Source organism: Manis javanica, chromosome 11 (genome assembly GCF_040802235.1).
Source record: "Manis javanica isolate MJ-LG chromosome 11, MJ_LKY, whole genome shotgun sequence".
Taxonomy (NCBI): Eukaryota; Metazoa; Chordata; class Mammalia; order Pholidota; family Manidae; genus Manis; species Manis javanica.
This window is the reverse complement of record NC_133166.1, coordinates 95,370,138-95,390,933: the sequence shown is the minus strand read 5'-3', so window position 1 is coordinate 95,390,933 and position 20,796 is coordinate 95,370,138.

Here is a 20,796-nt window from a genome sequence, read left to right as displayed (position 1 = left end):
GAAGTATTTAGCTTAAATATTATTAGGAGTTAGTACCAAATGAACCCAAGTTAAGGGATTTTCTACAAAATAACCGGCCTGTACTCTTCAAGAAATGTCAAGGTCAAGAAAGACACAGAAAGTCTGAGGACCTGTCCCAGCTTAAATGAGATTAAAGAGCCATAAATGAAAGGCATGATCCTAGGTTGGATCCTGGACCAAGTAGGAAAAGATGGTCATAAAGGAATTCTTATCAAGTTTGGTGAAATTTGAAGGTGGATTCTGTAATGGTACAGTATCAATGTTTAATTTCCTGATTAATTCCAATATCTTACTATGGCTATGCAAGAAATGTCTTTGCTCTTAGAAAATAAACACTGAGACAGTAAGAGCTAAAGGGACACTGTATTTCCAACTTACTCTCAGAGTGGTTCAGATGGTTCAGAAAGAAAAGATAATATGCACACACATGTGAACACATATACAGAGAGAGGGAAAGAAGGTTAACATAATAGGGCAAAGTGGAAACAACTGGTTGATCTGGGTAAACGTGATATAGGAGGCCCATGTACTACTCTTGCAATTTTAAGTTTGGGATAATATTAAAAAAACGAAACCTCCAGTTCTCTGCCTCAGAGATAACTATTTACATATCCACAGCTCACTGAATGTCCTCTGTGCAGATTCTAACATGGCACAAAAACCCCCAACCTCCTGGTATTCAAGCCCTGGTGTGGGTCCCTTGCCCTGGATATGTTGAAGCTAGTAGCTTGTTTCTAAAGGAATAGAATACTGCAAAAGTGAAGGATGTCAATTCTCAAATTGAGACAGTGACTTCCACCTAGCTCACACTCTCTCTCTGGCTTTTCTTACTTCCTTGGGCTAAGGGAAGCCGGCCGCCATGTTTCAAGTTGCCTTACGGAGAAGGCCCCACGGTGATGTACTGCTGGCCCCCAGCCAACAGCCACTGAGGAACAGAGGCCCTCAGTGCAACAGCAGACACGGAACTGAATCCTACCAACAACCATGTGCACAAGCTTGGCTAAATCCTACCAACAAACAACCACTTGTGTGAGCTTGGGAGCTAATCCTTCGAAGCTTGAGGTAACTGCAACTGCAGCCAACATCTTGACGGCAGCTTTCTGAGAGGTCCTGAAGCACAGGACTCAGCAAGCTAAGCCAGGAACCCTGACCTACAGAAACTATTAATTACAGTGAGATAATGAATAACTGTTATTTTAAGTTTGGGGGAAATTCTTTATGCACAAATAAATGCATTCTCCAACTTCTTTTCTTATGGTGAGGAGGTTAACAATATCATGGACAGTCTTCCATGGCCTTATCGAAAACATTATTTCATTTTTTTTAGCAGCCAGTGTTGCTAAATATGGTTCAGATTGTGCATTGCAAAGGAACACCTGGCAAAGGGGGCAAATGGAAGTTAAAACTCACCTATGCTCCACTCACCAAATCCTGCTTCCTGGCATGTGAATTTATTAACCCAGAGGAGGGGGCATCTTTTACTCATTTGCAATGAGTTCCTCTGAGCACCTTGCAGCCCTGTTGACAGCTATATAATATTCCATGGTAGGCATGTACTATATATAATTTGCTTAACCAACCTCATCTTGCTGGCTATTTAGATTGCTTCCTGTGTTGTTACTGCAAACATCCCTGTAATTAGCTACAGTGAGCATCCTTGTATATAGATTTTTGTATTCCTGCATGAACATTTCTGTACAAAAGATTCTAAAATAGAATTCCTGGACTACAGATTATATCCATCTTTAAGTTTAATAGATCCTGACACATTAACCTTACTAAAAGTTTTTACCAGTTTATACTCCTAGCAAGTATAAAGGAGTTGCTTATTTCCTTATCCCCTCACCAACCCTGGATGAGATCAATCTTTTAAATATTTGCCAATCTGATAAGTGAAAAATTTTATCTCAGTTTTATAGATCATTTATAGAAAATCAAATATTTCTAACTTTTTGTTCTGTGAGTCAGAACAATTCATAGTAATACTGAGTCAATCTTTTCCCTCAAATATGCAGACAATGTTGAATAAATCTGTTAGAGATCAGAGAATCAGACCCTATCCAACTGACATCCATTCACTCGATCCCATCTCTTCTGTGAAATGTGAGTAGGAGGAAGAAATACAATGCCAAGTGAATGTAGTTAAGTGTATATTTTCAGCAAAGGTCTTCCAGCACTTGACTTTCTGATCACAAAATCTCAATAAATACCTTGTTGAGTCTTTATCAGATTTGCTTGTTTAGCCACCAACACCCCCTTGGCAAATAAGATCGCTTTCATTCAACTATTTTGATGCAGATTATGTGAGCAGAACCAAATGCTAGTGGAAATGCCAAGGTTTAGGACCCATAGCATTGTAATCCTTGCTCTTTGGCTAGACATGTGTATTAGTTCAAGTCCTCAGAGAAGCAGATACCAAGACAGGACTACATGTACAAGAATTTTATTAGGGGAAAGGTCTGTGATAGAAAATGGCATGGGAATCAGGGAAAGCCAGAAAAGATGCCAGGCAGTGATGCAAGTCTGACCCCAAGAGAAGGACTAAAGGAGAGTACATTGGGTAGAAGCAATCTAGACTGCCAAGACCTCAGAGGATCCTCAAACCAAAGTCAGCCATCAGAGGAGTCTGGTACCTCCCAGAATCCAATCTGCCACACTCAGTTATTGGCTGGATGAAGCCCATGGGAAGCACTACCTTGGTGTGAACATGGTGATAGATTTCAGAACACAGCTGCTGGAGACCTCAATCAATTGCACTCCCTCCGGTTGGAGGCCTGCTAGGCCCATTGTCAAGGCTACCGTCACACACTGTCAATGAGCTCATCTGCAGATACAGTCTCAGTAGAATTATAAAACAGAAAATTGGGAATTTGTGCTTTGTTTTTGGTTTCTTGCTTCCATGAATTCTAGGAACAGCTTACCTTACTTCCAAATAATGAAAAAAAGCATTTCTATCTGGTTAATGATTGCATAATTCTCATTATTCTCACAGGTAAAAGATGGAGACTTGAGAAAAAGAGAAATCGCTGAAATTCCATGTTCAAGAAACAAAGAAATGAACAGGAATTGGGGAATACACAAGGACAAAGAAGAAAGAACAGGGGAAGTCAGAGGAAATCTAGAAATCCCTAGAGGCAGGTAGCCAAGGAGAAATTTCCAACAAAAGACTGGGTGAAGGATATTAAAGAATAAGAAAGTCCAGTAATCAGTATAAGGATTATTTTTATGCAAAGCATTGGCATCAGATATACAAATGGCTGATTTCCTCCTAGGTTTTTAAGTCCTAGATTTTGGGGAGAAAGGTTAAATACCAGTGCCTCCCTAAAAAATACATATCTTAGATATTATGTTTGAGATGTTTTTGCTTAGTCTCCAGGGAGATATTTTGTTATGTTGAACTCTAAGGAACAATCCAAAAATTTTGGTTAAATTTATATTTATTTTTATCACTTTTTAAGGACTCATAAACCAGAACCTGGAAATATTTCATGCTGTGTAAATACTGTCATAATTGTTCCATCTGTGTATGTGTTTGTATGGGTCGTATCTCTGTCTTACCTTTTAGACTGTAAACTCTTTAAGGGCATCTATATGAATATAAATATTTTCTGTAGCCCCTGCATTTATCACAAAAAGATTATTATTTGATTATGAACATGATGCCTGAATCCTGGAAGTCTCTATAAAAAAGTAAAATACTTTATATACATTAACACAAATCCAGTACACTTCCCCTCATCTATTCTCTCCCTCATATTTTTGCTGCATTTGATACTGTTGATCAATTATTTATTGAATAACTCTACTTCCTGGGGTCCCATTATATTAACTTCTTGGCTCTCCTCCTAGTTCCCTGCTTCCTCTTTCTCCCTAACTATCTTTGGCTTTCTATCACCTCTTAATTTGGAAGATCGTGCTTCAACCTTTCTGAAGCCTTCCATTTCATGGATTCCATTATCACCTCGAACCTAATGCTCCAGTTTCATATCCCCAAATCTTACTCAACTCTGAGGCTCCTCTAAAATGTTCTGCCATCATTGGTAGTTCAGTTTGGTCCAAAGCATTCTCCTGCTATCATCTGTCAATGGCAGCACCATTGTCTTTCACTCCCGCCAAGGAAACTTTGATGATATCTTCTTTCAACTATATTCTTTATTTCTTTACCCCCACCTACCTGCTTTATCAAATTGTATTATCTTTTCTTTGCAAAACGACATGTCAGCTACTGGCCTGAATCCCAAGCCCTCAGCTTAACGCAGCTGTGTGGTTCTTGAAGCTTGGCTCAAATCCCCTTTCTCCATTTAAAGAATGCTCAGGATCTCTCTGGATGCTTCCAGAGGTGTTTTTTTGTTTGTTTGTTTGGGGTTTTTTTTTATGTCACATTTCAGGTAGTCATTCTGGTTTCTGTTCGCTGCTTCTGATGAATTTGCAATCTCCCTCATAGCTAGCTCACTTTTGAAGTTGTTCATAGTGTGCACCCTAACAGGGTCCCCAAATGGATGTAACCCACCTGCTTTATTTTACCCCAAACACTGCTCATTCAACAAAGCCCTACAGAGCAAACTTACTGAAGATTTCAAAACTGACAATGGACATGTGATTGTCCTCAGAGCAGATTACAAAACTAAATACTCAACTTGTTTTTAGGAGTTTGTATTCATTCATGTCACCTGGGAATATTCACTAACCATTCCCTGTACTAGCACTCCAGCCCTTGTCACGTTTCTAAGGTTTGTCTCTCATTCAGCCTCCTGTCTTCTCAGATTGCTCACTCTCAACCCCCAAGTTCCTGCTCATTTCTTATGCAGATAAATGGGACCAACTGTTGAAGACCCTCAAATCAATTTACTGCCTAATATTGAAAGCTTCTTACAAGTGGGTTTCACGTTGAGTCATTTGGAGCATTGGGATGTGTCTGAAGAAAAGTTAGAGGCCCATTGGGCTGGAGCCAAGTGGGTGCGAGGGAAAAGAGAGGGACGTGGGGTCAGAAAGGTGAGGCATTACGAGGACTTGGGTTTTATTTGAGTGAGACGGGAACTATTACAGAAATTTGAGCAGACGAGTGACGTGACCTAATGTTTTCATTGGCTCATTCTGATTGCAGAGCAACAAATAGACTGAGAAGGAGGTGAGCAGAGAAAGAGGAAGAATGGAGTGGAGGCTCCTGGACTATCCCAGGTGACAGAGATCGAGGCTTGGACCAAGCTGGTGGCATGATGGTAGTGTAAGATAATCTATTTTGGATATAATTTAAAGGTAGAGCAGGAAATACCTGTGTATTAATTCAAAATGGAAAACAAAAAGAGAAAAAGAGAAAGAATGAGAAGGAGGCAGTCAAAGGAGACTCTAAGAGTTTTTGGCCTAAGCAACAAGCCTAGAATGATCGTTTAGTGTGATGGGGAGACTGTTGGAGAAATAGCTTTGGGAGGAAGGCCATACTAAGCCTGAGATGCCTATTAGATATGCGAGCAATGTCAAGTGGGCAGCAGGATAGAGGAGTTCCAGGGAGAGTTCAGGGCTGGAGATATCAATGTGAGAGTGTAAGAGTTAGCTTGGACTAACTCCGTAACAAAACACTGCAAACTAGGTGGCTAAAACAACAGAAATATATTCTCCTACAGCTCTGCAGTCTAGAAGTCCAAGATCAAGATCAGTCCAGTTTCCCCTGAAGCCTCTCTCCTTGCCTTCTCACTCTGCCCTCACATGGCTTTTCTTCTGTACACATGCATCCCTGGTATCTGTGTGTGTGTCAAAATTTCCTCATAAGGACATCCGTCACCATGGATTAGGGCCTGATCTAGTGGCCTCGTTTAATCTTAATGCCCTCTTTGAAGCTTCTTTTCAAATACAGTCACACTCTGAGATACTGGGAGTTAGGGTTTCAACATACGAATTTTGGAAGGTCACAATTAACCTATAACAGGAAGTCATCAGTTTATTAAAAGAGATTAGAGGACATCATTAAGACAGTGAACATACAGAAAGGAGAGAAGAGGTGTGAAGATGGAGCTCTGGTGTTCTTCAACGTTTAGAGGTCACGATGCAAAGGAACAGACCACGGAGAATGAGAAGGAGTGGCCGGCAAGTTGGAGGGAATTCAGAAACATAAGGTGTCCTAAGAGCTTAGTCAAGAAGACGCTCAGGAAGGAAGAAATCCTCTACATTGTTAAATCCTTCTTAGAGACAAAGAAGATGAGGATTGAGCTGTGACCACTGAAGTTAGAAATGCAAACATCATAGCGACCTTGATGAGAGAGGTTTCAACAGCCTGGGTGGGGGGAAGTGCAGAGTGGAGTGGACTGAGGATTAAAGAGCAACTGTGATGGTGAATATAGGCAATTCTTTTGAGTTTTGCTGTAAAGGAGAATAGAGAAGTAGAGCAAAAGCTAAAGAGCAATAAGAGGTCAAGGCAGCGTTTGTTTTTTTTTTGAGACGGGGGAGAAAATAGCAGTAGTTGTATGCTGATGGAATTGGTGCATTACAAGGGAAGAAGTGGGCAATACAGAAGAATTACAGGAATGATGTCCTTGGGAAGCAAGACTCAAGGCTGCTTGTACTATCAAGTAGCAAGGGTAATGGATTTTCCTTATCTGGAAACCTGAATGTTAAAAGGCTGAGCACTTGTACAAAGGCAGGTAGGTGGGTAGATATGGTTGTAAGGTTTATGGAATTTCCCATCTGAGTATGGATGGGAGGAGAACTATTGAATATTGAGGAAAGAGGAGAGGGTGTGTAACAGTTGTCTAGTTGAGAAGGCAAGTGAATGGTGGACTACAGAATTCAGTAGAATTGTGTAGCTGACACTGAGAGCCCAGTTGAGGTTAGGTATCCTGAATTTAAATCAAGACCACTCACCATGGTTGTGTATTTCTCTCCAGCCGTGGTCTGCTAGAAAGGTGGGGATGCCTCATAGGTTAAGAGTTCAGTTGAGCCAGGGTTGGGATTTTGCCAGACAACTTAGATCAGAAGCAAAGAGGCAAGATAGAATGTTCCATAAGGGAGTTACTCTAATAATGGGCCTTAGAATCCCAGCTACGAAGGAAGAGAAACAAGGATAGTCCAGTGAGTGACAGTAAAATGATAGTAGGTTCAAGGGGTGTACAACTTGATGGGGTTACTGAAATGGTTAGAGTCCGAGTATTAAAAGGAGAAAGCTAGAAAGATAGAAGGGGTTGGTCAGAAACCTCATTTCTTAGCTCTATCCTAAATGGCATTTCTGTCCCAGAAGCAGGGGCTATATTTTTACTTATTTTTCTATTCCCAGAAATGCTTTAAAAAAAAAAACTGCATACAACAGACATCTCTTGATGAGCAAACCATTACCGTGCTACCAATCTGACAATCATCTTCAGGAGCCAGCATGAGATTAGTAGAACTGCCCTAACAGAGGAGCAAGATCATCTGGGTTCAAGTTCAGGCTTTGCTTCTCATTCTTGGTTTACAGGCTTATTTCTTACCCATTGTGAGCTTCACTTGGCTCATCTGTAAAATGAGGAAAATAATAACTGCCCTGCAGTTATTGTGAAGATCAAATGCAATAAGGCATGTGAAAGTGCTTTGTAAACTAAAAGGCCAATTAACAATAACCTGAAATAGGCACAAGACCATGAATCACCCGGCAAAGGGTGAAACACAAGCCTCCACGAACTTTTGAGGGGGACCTTTGCTCTCCTCCCGACCTCTGTGACTAAGCCAGACATGGTGCTTGTCAGACTCCGGGCGGTGCTGGCAGCTTTCTCATTCAGCAACCCCCCTCCTTGTGCTCCAAAGCTCTGCATCCTATCGGAGAAGAGCAGAGGAACAGGAAAGGGATGGGGAAATTCAGAGGTGCAGAATAGAGTCCCTGCCATACACAAGGTGCTTCGCAAAAATCTCATTTAATCTCCTCTCCACTGCTTATTTGGTATTAGCCTCCCTCTAATTCAGTATTACATATGAGTTTAAGATTTGACCCAAATTATAAACCAGGAAGTGGTGGAAGAGGGAATCAACCCCTTCATCTTTCTGAATCCAATGCCTCAGGTCTTCCTAATCAACCCTGGAGTACACAGCTAACCTTCCCCCCACCCCAAGAAAAATTACCTTGCAGTTTTTTCAAGTACATGAGGAGCATGTACTTAAAGAAGAGAAGCACTTTAGCACACCAAATAACTAAAGTTCTTGGGACAAGGAGTTACTCACACCAAAGTGAAAACAACTTAGATTTTGAAAGTAAATTGTCTTAAATCTACTTTAGCTTCTCATTGGTTCCAAACTTCTCCATTAAGAAGTCTATGGCAACCCAACAGAGGGGCAAAGAGAGCTGGACTAGCATCCCAGGCGCATTATCAGGGTATATACTGCAGCTATACCGTCTCCTTGCTTTTCTTTATCCCTACCTTAGAGTATACAGGGAATCTGTATTTTAACTAGCATCTCTGGGACTTCTTAGGTGCTCAAAAGTTTGAGAATCCCTGCTCTATGATGTGAGAACAATCGGATAAAATACAGAAATAAGTTATCAAAATAGAATTCTTTTTCCTTTCCCAAAAAGTATTATCTTTTCTCAGTAAAGACAGAATTTGGAGGGAGAGTAGGCCTAGCTAGTTGACCTCAAATAATCCAGAATATGGACTTTTATCTCTTTACTGGAGGCTCTGATTGCTCCCACAGAGATCTCTCTGTGGCCCAGTGGCTGAAGCTAGAGCATATATATATATGTATGTCCGCGCACACAGGCACACACACTCACACACACAGTTACCCGTGGCCAGCGTCACAGCCAACCTAGCACCTCACTCAGCTGAGTCCTGCCAATTAAGTACTTGTCAAGTGGTATAAGAGCAGGGGCCCTTAAAATTCCAAGCATAAAACAGCTAATAAAAGTATCTTGTTTAACAAAGTAATAATAATAATAAAAAAGCAGAGACAAAAAAAAGCTGCAAAGTTTTCTTTGTGATCATTGTTTAACACTGTATGTAATTAAATATTAATGAAAGTATGTTACTTTCATTTTGTGAGCAATTTAATTCAATTAAAAATAAATGGGTCTCCTTGGCTCAGTGGGCATACTGATATACAGAACGGCACTGCCCTTAACTTGGTTTCCACTGTGTTTAAATTCAGCCCAGAGCAGAGCCCCTGAAATACAACTCCAGGCTTACACCGTTTAACCCGTTAAGAACCAACAGCCGGCCTCAGGCAGTCAGCAGAGTACCGGGCTCTGCAGCATTCATGGAATACAAAGCGTCATCCAGTTTACTTAAAAAGTACTTTCATCCAGCATTTGATACCTGGACGCAAAGATATTTAGAGTGCTTCCTAGATGTCAAAACAGTGGGTACTGTCTGAGAAGGGGCAGGAGGAATCTGGAAACACTTGGATCTTGATCTGGGTGTTGGTGAACAGCCATATATATACATATATAAAAGTCACATATATCTTTTTTTTACATTTATATGTACATGAACTATGCTCAATGTATACTTATACATACTTAAGATGAATGCTCTTCATGGACTTGACTGTGAATATTTCACACCTCATTGGGAGTAAAAGGGGATCCTTTCCCTGCCCACAAGGATCTCACAGTCTGGTGTTATTAGGCACATGAGAGGAAACAGACCTCAGGAGGCTCCTAGCCTGCCATCTGGCTGGCCAGGCCCTTAAAAATACTTAAGGGCACTGATTTTGCGATAAAAGCCCATACAAATCTTAAAGCGCCCTTAAGGGGGTAACCAACCAGCAAGAAGCGTAAATCTGTGCAGTCAACGCTCAGGGACACGCGTGGGGGTACATGCACCCCGAGTGGCGGCCGGGAACAGGGATATTGAGGTAACAGAAAATAGCATGGAGCAGGAGCAAGTAGTGGGGAAACCTTCAGGCCCAGGGGCTAATGAGCCCCGTGCAGGTCTGACCGAGCGGGGGCATCCGGGGATCGCGGGGGGCAGGTGGAGAGGAGCCGGGCAGACGCCCTGGTGCTGGGCGCCGATTCCAGCCCCGGCTAACTGGCCCTGGCGGGTGTCTGTTCGGGGGCCCCCTGTGCTCGCAGGCCCGGGAGGTAATGGATCCGGGCCGCCACCGCGATAACCGGGGCTGCTCTTTCATTTCAGCCAGAAGAGCCGTTGTTGGGAAATGAACTCCAGGATTCCAGAGGCCACGGCTAATAATAACAATGTTATCAACGCTGCAACGCCAGCCGAGTGTGCGTCCCGGGCTCCCAGGGGCCTGCGCCCAGTCCTGAAAGGGGAGCCGGGCCCTGGTGAATGGCGAGGAAAATGCCAACCGCTTGACAAAAAGTTCGCTGCTAAAATCGGATCCCCGGCCAACATTTTACAACCTGGACGCATTGTTACTGTGCTGGTTTATCTGGCAGGAATCGGAAGCTGTGTTTGAACACATTGTATTCTTTTTAGGTGCAAGGTCAGAGGCTGTTGGCCCTCAGGGTGACCGCCAGCCCCCCGCCTCCGGGGAGCAGAGCCCTCAGGCCGGTCGAGGGACAAGGCACTTCCCGGGCGGAGCGCAGCGCACTTCCCAGGAACACCGGAGGCAGGTGGCGTCCTTGCCATCCTGGGCAGCCCCGGCGCACGCAGGCCCCGCGGAGGCTTGCGAGGGGCTCGTGTGCCCGCGGAGGGGCGGTGGCAGAGCCTGAGAGGACACCTCGTGCCGTGGCCCCCAAGCCCCTGGTTGGCGCCTCGTGCGGAGGGAGGGAGGGAAGCGCCCTGCGGACCGGGCGCATTTCGCCATCATTGCGGGGCGTACGGGGAGCTGCCGTCAGCGGAGGCTGGAAGGCTCAGCTGCCCCGGCTTCCTCCTTAATCCTCCCCAGAGTCGGAGCAGGTGAAGAGCTGAAGGAATTTAGAAATGCCTCTTCTGAAACTTGTTCTCAGTGTGGGAGAAAATCGCGGTGGTTGCCAGCCAGCCCTGAGGGAGAGGGCAGGCTTGACCTCTGAGTAGCTGCGTGACCTCATCCAAGAGATTTAACCTTTCAGAAATATCTTCAGCTACTCAAGTGCAATGATAACATCTATTCGCAGGGCCGGCCCTCTCACAGAAGGAAGGAGAGCACGCAGCTGCAGGCCTGGCCAGAGCCAGCACCCCATAAAGGGTCTCTGCGACTCCTGTTTCCCCTCCCTAGAACATTCTCTTTTAGACGGCTTGTTCCCTTAGCTCCCACAGGTCCCTCTTCTACTTTACTTTTCTCTATAGTGCTTACCACCGTCTAAGCTACTGTATCTTTTACTTTATCTTATTTATTGTCTGTTTCTCCCAAACCCAGGAAAGCTCTGTGAAAATAGAGATATGTGTGCTTTGTTCACTGCTGAGTCCCCAGAACCTAGAATATGCCCAGCATATAACAGTTGCTCAATGAACATTAAGGATAGATGATGATGATATAGACAAGGATCAGAGTGTTAAAAGTCCCAGGTTAACCTCCTGATTTCAAATTTCACAAGGTCAGCACCGCTACTAGATCATGAGCAATGTGGATGGAGAAACTTGACCTTGTGTAACTGATTCTCCCTAGCTAAGGTTGACAGATTTGGCAAAAAGAAAAGACACTTGGTTAAACTTTTTATTTTATTTTTTGTAGTATGAGTACACCCCAAATGTTGCACAGGACACACTTACACTAAAACATTAATCATTGTTTATCTGAAATTAAAATTTAACTGGACACCTTGTATCTTATCTGGTGACACAATCCATAGCCTGTATGCAGTGTGGGCTCAAAATAAGTAGTCGCTGCATGAATGGATACTATTCTCAAAACCCAGAGGAATCAGAGTGAACCTAAATAAAATAGGAAGGTCAGGCCCAGGGGGTGGGGGTGGGGGGGTAATGTTTAACAGCTGACTCATCAAGAGAAAAAAAAGAAAAAAACCTTGGTTTACATTTGCCAATTTCAATAGTGTAAATACTCTCACCTTGGCTGATCTGAAGCTCCCAAGGAGACATGACTGAATACAGATTGGGAAGAGAGGAGAACAAGCAGTTTTGATAAACCAGCATGAACCAGCTTCCGCACAGACTCCTCTAAAGTCAGAGGCCCGAAAAAGAGACAACAAGCAATGAGGAGAAAGGAAAGAGAAATACCCCACCTCTGCTGTCCCCCGCTGCAACTTAGCTATTTCCACCACACACAGTATCTCCATCTCACAACAAGTCTGTGAGGCAGAAGTTATTAGTCCATTTTTCAAAAATGGGGAAAATGGAACAGAGAGAGTTTAAAACCTGTCTAGTCACACAGCTAATAAACCAGCCCAGAGCCTACTGGGCATCAGAGGTCAGAGAACAGCGTACCAACCTGCCCAGTGCTCAGGAAAAGGAAAACTGAGGCAGCAGGTAAAAGGGATGGCAAACTCCTGGCAGAGCTGGGATTAGAACCTGCTTGACTTGACTCCCACTGTGTGTGTGTGTGTCTCTGTGTGTGTGTGTGTGTGTGTGTGTGTGTGTGTGTGTGTGTGTCAGAGTGTTCAACTAACGTGAGATGCCTAATAAACATGGGCAACTCAGCTGAGTATTTTTAAATGGGTTGCAAATCTGGACTAGATTTCTGCTTTCTTGATCTCACCCAAGATTTGAAGACCTAAACTAGAACAGAGAGCACTTGTTACGCAGCAGTGCGGCACGGAGATAGGGAAGGAGAGCTTTTTTCTTTACCAGAGATGAGCAATGTTGACTCATGACCTGAAACAAGAACCCAGAAAGAGGTACAAAAGTCCCCTGCGTGTGTCTCTCCTTTCTGTTCCTCCTGGAGTTACCACCGAGGACACAGCCACGGACAGACCTGTGCACTGCCAATAACCACACGTGCGGTGCCAGCAAATCCCTGCTCCGCTCTGTTTCCTCAGCTGCAAAATGAAGCTTGTTTTCTGGGGTCTTTCCCAGCCGTGATACCTATGATGTTCTCTCTCAATTCCCACGTTTCCCTCCCTCCATCTTCTCCTTCTCTTCCCCCTTCTTCAGTATTTTCCTATCTTCTCAGTTTTTAAAAGCCCTCTGTGCCCTTCCTCTCCCTCCTCCCTCACGCTCACCGCCTCCTGCAGCCCTGCCTCCCTGTCCCTCTGTCTCTCCCTCTCACGCTACCTTTGTCCCCCCCGCTCTCCACACCCCCCTACATACTTCTGGAAATAACACTGACCCTTAATTAGGCAGAAATCTCCTAATAAAAGAAAGAAAATAGGAAAGAAAGGAGCAGGCCGTGCCTCAGTAGAGAGGCAGCCCCCCACATTACTCTTCTGTTCACATATGTTAACTAGGCCCGTCTCTTTTATCTGGAGAGCACTTTGCCAGATACGCAAACAAAAGATTATGCCGATTATCACAAGTATAAAGAAAAAAATCATCTTAACTAAACATCCCAAAATGTAAAACCCTCAGTGGGAAAACCCGGACAGCCCAAGGCCACCAGCGCCACGCAGAAGGAGAGTGACCCTGGCCTTTGCCCTCTCCCCTCGCAGTGAGCACGCAGAGCCCAGGGAGGAGAGCGCCCTCTGAGACCCAGCTCGCTGCCAACTCCGGAGGCAAAGGAGAGCCTCAGGGCTCCTTACACCTCTTGATACAGTTCTTCACTGGGAAAAACTAAATCTTCTCAACACAGATAGATACACCCCTGTGACAAATGAACTAGCCAGTCACATTTAAACACCAGCGCCAAAGCTGACAGATGTGCAGGTTGAGCACCCCCACCCCCCCACCCCCCTGCAAGCAAGGTAAACCTTTCTTTATCTTAAATTCCCTTTAGGTGGGAGAAAAACCACACGGGCTAGCGCACACGTGTGGGCTGGAGGCTGGCACGGGGAGCGGGGTGGAAAGGGCAGCACTGGAAGACAGGAGAAAAGGCTCGTGAAGGTCCCCTGAGCCAGGTGGGCAAACCATACCCTCTCCCTGCCCAGCTGTGCCCAGGCCTTCTGCCAAGCCTGAGGGTTTCTCCACCCAGTTGCGCTGGTCACCAGCTGTCTTCTACCTACACACAGTCCCTTGGGGACTCCACCAGCCCTGAGTGGCACAGGGTGTCCTCAGAGTGGCTCCCTGCCTGCTCCCCTGGATTTCTCAACAGGCCCTATCTTTTCCAAGAAACCCTCCTTTTCTGGGAAAGGTTGGCAGCCTCAGAGGATGAGCCTGTCAGGAAATGTCCAGCCACATCCTAGGACCTCAGAGAAGAGACAGTGATAAGATAGAGAAGAAAGAGGAGGCTCTGGCTGGCTCAGGGGACTCCCCATTCCTGCCGTGGCCACTGCCTGCCCGGAGCTGAGCTCTCCAGTGGAGTGGCCACTAGCCACAGGCAGCTGTCGAGTCCTTGAAATGTGGCCAGTCTGAATTGAGATATAGTTTAACACAAAGTAAAGTAAATGCTGCATTTTAAAGGCTTAGCAAACACACACACACAAATGTGAACTACCTTATTAATCTTTATATTTTGTATTATGTGTTAAAATGGTATTTCGGATAGATGGGGTAAAATAAAATGTATTATTACAATTAAAGTCACTTTCAGTGTGATTGTTTTCCCTTTTGCAATGTGATTGCTAGAAACTTGAAAACTGCACGGGGCTCATAATGTATTTTTATTGCCCAGTGAGCCTCTGGAGAACCTTCAGCTTCAACACACTTGAATTCAGGTTCGCTTAAGAGCCCGTTTTCAGACTTGGCCTCTTAGGAAAGCTTTGCATGCTTGAATGAAAGTGGAATTGATTAGTGGGGTTTTTTTTTTCCAGCATAGGGCTGCTGAAGTTAAACCCATCCCAAGCCACGAAACGGATAGCTGAACTCAGAAGTTCCTCTCACGTCAGCACCTGCACCTCTTTAGTTTCCTAAGCTCTCTGCCTTTTCCCGTCATCCCTCACTTTTGCCCCTGCCCACTCCTGTCCTCTGAACACCTGCTCTTACCTGCTAGCCTTTGGGTTAGAAATAGAATACAAAGGCTAACAAGAACCTGAGACCATCAGATCCACTCAGATTGATCCACTTGACCCAACCCCAGAAAAACACAGCTGCCTTGATCAATTCTTTTTTAAAAAAGCAGTAATTCTCACTTGTTTTCATATAGTAAATAAGACTTATTCATTGCAGAAAAAATGGGAATATAAAAGCCAAAAGAAGAAAATTAAAATCATCCGCAATCCCAAACCTCAGGCTAGCCATTACTGATGTTAGAGGGGACATCCTGACTAAATGTCATTTTTACACAACAAAAATAATGTTAACATTTATTGAGCACTTACTATGTCCAGGCAGTAGGCTAAATATTTTTAACATATTTTTCTTCATAATAATCCCAAAGTAGACTATTATTATCCCATTTCTGTTGAGAAAAACCAAACCTTAGCAAGTTTAAACATCTTGTCCAAAGACAAATAGCTATTAGTTAAACACAGGCCCAAATGGACTCTGGACATGAAGCCCCCAGCCTCCTGCCTCTGACTGAAAGTTCTCCAGAAAGGGAGACACTCACCTCCCTCCTGAACTTGTCCTCTTGATGGCATCCAATCCGATGTAACCCTCCTAAATTCACAGTGCCCACTTCAGTCCATTAAGGCTGCTATAACGGAAGATGGCAGACTGAATGGGAGATGGACGCAAGACTTTATTTCTCATAGTTCTTGATGCTGTGAAGTCCATGATCAGGACACCAGCAGATTCGGGGTCTGGAGACAGCCAGCTGCCTGGCCCACGGGTGGCCACCTTCTCCCTATGTGTCACATGGTGGAAGGCATGATGGAGTGGTCTGGGGTCTCCTTACTAAAGGCACTCCCCTCATCATAAGGCTCTGCCCTCATGACCTCATTACCTCCAAAGGCTCCATGAGAGCAAAGGGGCTTTGTTGATTGGAATACTGCTGTATTCCAGCTGCTGAGAATATCACCTGGCACAGAATAAGTGTTGAATAAATTATCTGTGGAATGAATGAATATATAAATAAAAAGCAGTTCCCGGTAGATTCAGACATGCATAAAGCATGGCACTGCTACCCACCGAATGTTTGTGTTCCTCTAAAATTAGTGTGTTGAGGGGTTGGGCTTCAACTCATGAATTTTGGAGGAACACAAACATTCATATGTTGATGGTTAGAGTGAACACAGTCAGCAAAGGCCCTTTGCCCTCATGAAGGTTGTATTTCAGTGTAGGGAAACAGACAATAAATAAATAAGCAGATATCTATGATGACACATAGTAAATGAGACAAACCAATAAGGGAAGAAAACTGAGTAGGGTGAGGGGGACACAAGGGATGGGAGGGGGATACCTTACGCAGGAAAACCTGGCTAAGACAGATTGCTCTATATTTAGTGAGGTCAGAGAAAACCTCACAAGTCAGGTGACATTTGAGAAGAGACCCTGAAAGAAGTGAGGAAGAGAGTCATTAAGTTAATTGGGGGAAGAGCTTCCCAGGGCTGGATGGGCAGCAAAACCACAGCCCCGAGGTAGGAGCGTGACTGTTGTGTCTGAGGAAAGTCAAGGGGCCAGTGTGGCTAGAGCAAAGCTAGTGATGACAGTGGTAGGAGACTGGGCTAAACAGTGTTCTAGGCTGAGGACAGATCACATCGGGCCTGTCGGTCCCTGTCATACTCTGGCTGCTACCCTGCATCCCTTCCCATCCCTTTTGCTCCCCTTCCCATCCTTTTGTGTCCCCCTCACCCTACATAATTTTCTCCTCTTCTTGGTTTGTATCATTTACTATGTGACATAATATATATTTGCTTGTTTGTTTATTGTCTGTTTCCCTATACTGAGATGGAAAGCCCCTGGAAGGATTTTAGCAGAGGAAATGTGATTTTCTTGCTAAAAGAATCACTCCAGATACTGTCTTGAAAATGTATTTGGGGGGCAAGTGTAGAAGCGGAATGACCGGCTCAGAGCTGTGCAGTATCGTAAAGGAGAGACGATGCTAGCTGGGTTCAGGCACTGGAGGCGGCCAGATTCTAGATCTATTTTTCATGTAGAAGAAACAGGATTTGCTGATGGATCAGATGCAGGGTCTGAGAAAGGAGGACTCCAGGCTTTTCAGCCTTGAGCATCTAGAAAAAGGAGAATACTACTAAGATGAGAAAACGACAAGAAGACTTTTTTTGAGGAAGTGTAGGAATCAAGTATTTGTTTGGGGGAATGTTAAGTTTGAGATACCTGTCAAACATCAAAGTAGATGTGTTAAGTAAAAAGTTGCAAATTATCTGAGTTCAGGGAACCGATGAGGTTTGGGATAGAAATTTGGAAGTTCTTGGAAGACAGATGACATTTAAAAATCATAGTCCTGAATGAGGTTATCTCAGCAGCAATCAGCTACAACAGAGATGAGATCTTTGGCTTTCCAAATGGTAGAAGTTACTAAGGTGAGCAGGAAACAGCATAGGAGACTGGAGGGAACAGCCAGTGAGGTAAATGACTAACCAGAGGAGAGGGGTATCCAGGCCAGATAAAGAAAGCTTTTCAAGTTGAAGGAAGTGATCAGTCCTGTGAAATGCAGTTGACAGAGTATGATACGGACTGAGAGTTGGCCACTGGACTTGGCAACCTGGAGAGCATATATATGACCAATATAAGCAAGTGGACAAACCAAGAGATCATTGCCAAAGGGCATTGGTCAGGGGAGGCTATGGACCAACCCCCTTTCACCCTTCTGGTCTCATTCTTCTTGATTCTTTGGGACACCAGAAGTAGCTGTTCTTACTCATCTAATTTGGCCTCTTATGTGACAATCTCTCATTGTCACCCTAGAAACACTGATGATAAAATGATGGTCAAGGGATCATTTTTAAAAAGTTAATGATGATAGGGGGTGAGTTCCCATTTGAACTTCTCAGGATCCAATCCACTTCCAAAGCTTTGGTGAGCTGACAACTCTTGGAGGAGGGAATACATCTTCCAGCCTCATGAATTTATAAAGCAGGATATTTTTTAGGCTACAATGCCTATACCCAGGAGATGATATATCTCAACAGCAGAATATTAGAACATGTATGTGGCTGATACCTTGTTAGCAAGTGTTAATATTAGATGAAGTAATCCTACTAAAATTAGATTCCCTGGATTCCATAAATACATCTAATAACCCCACTAACTGCAAATCAACTCTAATTGCCTCATTTTTCCTTCTTTTGATAATAACAAGATTTGACCTTTTCTCTCAAATTCTATCTTAAAAATACACCTAAAGACTTACAGACTGTCGGTTCTCCAATTGCATGTGTACGTGCTGTGCCAAGCCTATTTTCTTGCCTCTAGCCCATTCCACACAGTACAACTTGAAATTCAGGATCTACCCTCAGTCTTCCTTTACCCTCTCCTTAAATAATTCATCCAGAAGCTCTTAAATGTCCTTGGCTAGATAAGGTCCAAATCACGTGAAATGGGGATATGACTCACTTGGCAAGGTCACACTTGGAATTCACTCAGACCTTCAGCGTTAAGAGCAGGCGGGAGAGGGTTGATCCGGATGGAGGATAATTTCCAGAGCCTGAAGGAAGTACTGATCACAGACATGCTTCCTTCCTCCAAAAACAAGAATAGTCAGTCGGCTCTGGGAAGGAGACAGACAGATCTTCTCTACTCATATAGAGAGCCTAGTCTTCTAAAACCAAAGATCTTTAGAAACTTACCAGAAGGAACATAACTAAGAATGCAGACTTTTCTCAAAAAATGGTCAATTTAAGTAATTACAATTTTCTCTCTCTAAAAATCCAAGTGTTCTTTCAGTGAATTGGGCTGCTTTCCCACCCTTCTAAATAGGAGCAGGAGTGTTCTCATCAACCATTGCAACCACACGCTTCTAGAAGGCTCAAGTTTTAAGAAGGAAAGTTCCTTTAAGAGGTCTGGGTCAGTGTTCATATACATTAAGCTTTTGAAATGTTTGGGCACTGCTGTAGACCTTGGCTGCCCATTAGCATGACAACTTCACCATCTATATACTTTATAGACAAGTTTCTCAAAGTGTCGGCTGCATTCATTTATTCAACAAGTAGTTCATTGAGCACCTATTGTCCAAGGCACCATTCAAGGCCCTGGAGGGTACAGCAGTGAACAAAACAGATAAAAATTCTTTGTCTCATAAACTTTACATTCCAGTGGAATGAGATTGAAAACAAACAAATAGGTACCATGTCCCTTGAGAAACGCAGGGGTTAGGGCTGTCAACTACCAGTGCAATTGGAAATCCACATATAATTTTTGATGCTCTGAAAACTTAACTACTAACAGCCTATGGTTGAGCAAAAATCTTGCTAATGACATAAACAGTTGTTTAACACATATTTTGTATGTTATATGTATTATACGTTATATCCTTAGCGTAAAGTAAGCTAGAGAAAAGAAAATGTTCATCCAGGGCAACAGGCAGCAACCAGGAGGACGGCCACCTCTCTCCTGTCACACGATGAACATCAGTGGGGAACCCGGGGCTAAGCCCTTCACAGACCACCTGCTTCTGGGTTGGAGTTTTGTTCATAGCAGAAAAGCTCCCTCCCTGCAATCTATGTAAGTAAGCCCTCAACACAAGGGTTTGCAAAAAAAAAAGAAATTTAACTAAAAATTTAAAAAAGAAAATGTCTTTTCAAGTTGTTCCAAATCTGCAGAAACTTCTCCAATATATTTATTGAAAAAAAATCCACATACAAGTGGATCCTTGCAGTTCAAACCTATGTTGTTCAAGGGTCAGCTGTAAAACATATAATCAGTTTGGTGATAAGTGCAATGGAGAAAAACAATCAGGGACGGAGGAGAGGGAGTATGTGGAGGAAGGGGTGGAGAGAGGTTCTAGTTTTAAATAGGGTGCCCAGGAAGGAGGTTGTTGAAGAGATACCATCTGAGCAAAGACCAGGAGGCAGCGAGGGTGCGAGCTTTGCAGAAATCCGGGAGGAAAGCTCACCAGGAAGAAGGAACTGAAATAGCACAGGCCCTGAGTCTGGGGAGTGCCTGTGATGTTCAAGCTACAATAAAGAGCCAGTAAGGCCTAGGTAGGAGGAACAGGAAGAGAGCAGTAGAGGAGAGGTAGTGGGGGACCCAAATCATGCAAGCCCCTGTGGGGACTTGAGCATTTACTCTAATGAGGTGAGGACCCACTGGAGGATTCTGAGCAGATGAGTGACATATTCTAACTTACATTCTAATAGGATCACTTGGCTACTGTGTAGAAATGGATGATACAGGAATAAGAAGGCAATCAGGGATACCAGTTAAGAGACTATTGAAATAATCCAAGGGAATATTGGTGGCAGAAGATCACCTATCAAAACTGCCTTTGGTGCCCCTGTGAACTATAAATTCCAGAGCCAATCTTGGATCCAGTTAACCAGAATGTGGCAGTCCCAGGACTCTGAAATTTTCACAAGTACCACTTAGGTGGGCTAGAGTTAAAAACCATTCTTCCATAATGTGCCAGTTAACAATTTGTTGACAACTCAGCTCCAAATTCACCCTTCACTGCCTGCTCTGCAAAAATAGACCTGGGCCCTTTGAATAGTTTTCCTTCACCAGCTGGTACAATGTTAAGCTTTGTCAGGAAGGGCATGGGGGGACATTACAGTAGGAAGGGAGTTTCCATCCTAATTCTGGTGTTCTGATTCTGCAGGATCTGCAGTACAGGCAGTTCTCCCTTGCCCTATTCCTGCAGCATACAGATTCTTCAGTCGCCAGCTCCAGCAATACAGACACCTACCTCAGCACCAGGCTCCTACAGCACATGTATGTGGCTTTCCCAGCACCCAGCTCCTGCAGAGTGAGCAGCTCCTGTACTGCCGGCAGATTCCCAACAACCAGCTGCTGAAGCACAGGTGGCTTCTCAAGCATCCAGTTCTTGCAC